Here is a 2522-nt window from a genome sequence, read left to right on the forward strand (position 1 = left end):
CACTCTACCCAGGGGGATAGCTTGAGGCTCTGTCTCAAAAAAGAAAAAAGAAAAAAAAAAAAAAAGAAAGATTGCCTCCTGAAGAAATGCTCGCCATACCTTAACGGCATCTAATAAACAAGTTATAAAGCACCACGCAGCATTTGACGACATGACTGGGACCAAAGGAGGACCGTGACTGGAGTGATACATCAAAAGCATTGCTGTCTCCATGTGATGTTTGACTCGTGATTCCTTTTGTCTTTATTTTTTTCTGTATTTTCTAATTTCTATAATTAACATTTATTAGTTTGTAACAAAGGTCATAGCTCTTTGTTGATGTGTTTTTAAATGAGTCCTCTGCTACCTACAGGGACAATTTCAACTCTGCACCCTCGCATTCAAGACCCTTCAGAATGGAACATGTTCCCCGCTTACTGCCCACTCCACTCCCAGGACCACTCCGTCCCGGCCCCTTGCCCAGCCTAGGCCCCATCACCTCCCCACCTCCCTCAGCTTCTTCTCCTCCTGCTCAAATCCCCATAGTGTGCTCTGCCACCCCTCCACCGTCCCCCCCGGGCTCTTTATTCAGGGTGGACCCAAAATAAGCACCTGGGCTTGACCGGCTATGTGGCCTCTTCAGGTGCCCTTTGAACTTCTAGTGCAAAGAAAACCTCAGTTTCCCAGTGCCCAATGTCCTCCACGTGGAGTACAGACCTGGGGCTTGTGTGTCCCTCAGTCACTTCTCCATGCACCTAAACCCTCTCTCCTCCTTGATTAAGTGCTGTGGCTAAAAGGAAGCCAGTGTTCACCAAGCCTGCACTGGTCCCATCCCCAGCTGTCTGCTGATCAAAGCTCAGAATTCGGGACAGTTCAATTCCATGGTCAAAATCCCAACGTTTGGAAACCACTTCTGACCTGAGCTTAATGAGAAAGATAGAGCAAATTATCCATCCATTCCTGTACCCATCCTTCCGTTCATTCCGTTTTTGTTCATTCTGTTAATAATTTAAGCAACAATACTTGAGGATCTGTCTATAACAAGCACGTGCCCAGGGCTTCCTACTTAGATCCCCCTGTCCGCTGCTGGAGGTTCTGTTCACCCTTCTTTTGCTTCATTCTCTTTTGCTTATGCTTATCAAATATCTCCCTGTCAATAAACCAGCCTGCAGGTTAGGAACCGCAGCATCAGTCCATGTTGATGTAAATAAATGATTGCACTAGTTTAAAAATGAAGGAGAAGAGATAAATTTCCTGTATGGAATTCCAAAAAATATAAGCATGTGCCCAGGTGCTGGGACTATGAGTTTGTACACCTGTCTGCTGACTTCATGAGACAATGCATACATGCACGCACATGCACACACACGACTGTGTGCGCGTCTCTAGAGCACAGCAAAGAGATTGGCCCATACCCAGCAAGCTAGATTGATAGAAAGGGAGTAAACCGCTTTTTCTCTCAATACTTCTGACACCAAATATGTCAGAATATTTTCCCCCAGCAGCCAATTCTCCAACTCTCCAGGCATCAACGGTGTGTCCTAAAATCCAATTTAATTCTGACACTATCTACTAGAGTTAGCACAGACACACCCAGGTTAAAGGCTCAGCCCCATAAACTGCCCCCATTTCAGATACCACTCAAAATTCTCAGGTTGCCATAGTGCTTTTGCCTGGCTGGCTATAAATCAGGTTAAATAATTGGCTAGAACAGCTCACAGAACTCAGGAAAACACTACATTACAGTGACCAGTTTATGATAAAGGATACAACTGAGGAACAGCCAGGTGGGAGAGCTGCCTCAGGCAAGGAGGGGGAGCAGCCAGTGGAGATTCCATGCCCACCCTTCCAGCACCTTGCTGTGCTCACCAACCTGGAAGCTCTCTGAACCCCATCATTTAGGGGCTTATGGAAGTTTTGTTCTGTAGGCATGGTTGAGGCAATCACTGGACACTGGTGATTCAGTCTCCAACCCTTCTCCCAAAGGTCGGGAGTAGGACTAAGAGTTACAGCCCTCTATTCATGCCTTGGTCTTCCTGGCAACCAGCCCACACTGAAGCTATCTAGGGGCCCACTGCAAGTAGCCTCATTAGAACAAAAGACTCCCCTATCACCCAGGAAATTCCAAGGGATTTAGGAGCTGTGTGCCAGGAACAGGGGGTGGGGAGCGACCAAATATTTATTTTTCATATTACAGGGGATCTTTTATAGCTCAACTTCAAATCTAGTAACAAATAGCCATTAGGTTAAGAGTTTGTCTCTCAGCAATGGAAGGCCCTCCATAGGCATTTGTAAGGACACAGAAATAAAGAAAAGAAGATCAGCATGGCTGGAGCTCAGCCTCCCAGTCGGGGTGACAGAAAAACACAAGGCTGGAGGGGTGAGCAGGGCTCAGTCAGGAAGGATATTTTACACTATGCAAGGGAGTTGAACTTTATCCTGAGGACAATGGTGTCATTATAAGATTAACATGATCGAATTTATGACTTAGAATGATGCTCTGCCCACAGGAGACAGTATGGATGGGGAGAAAGGAATAGAGG

The sequence above is a fragment of the Otolemur garnettii genome, unplaced genomic scaffold (assembly GCF_000181295.1).
Source record: "Otolemur garnettii isolate 467f Iridium unplaced genomic scaffold, OtoGar3 scaffold00012, whole genome shotgun sequence".
Classification (NCBI taxonomy): Eukaryota; Metazoa; Chordata; class Mammalia; order Primates; family Galagidae; genus Otolemur; species Otolemur garnettii.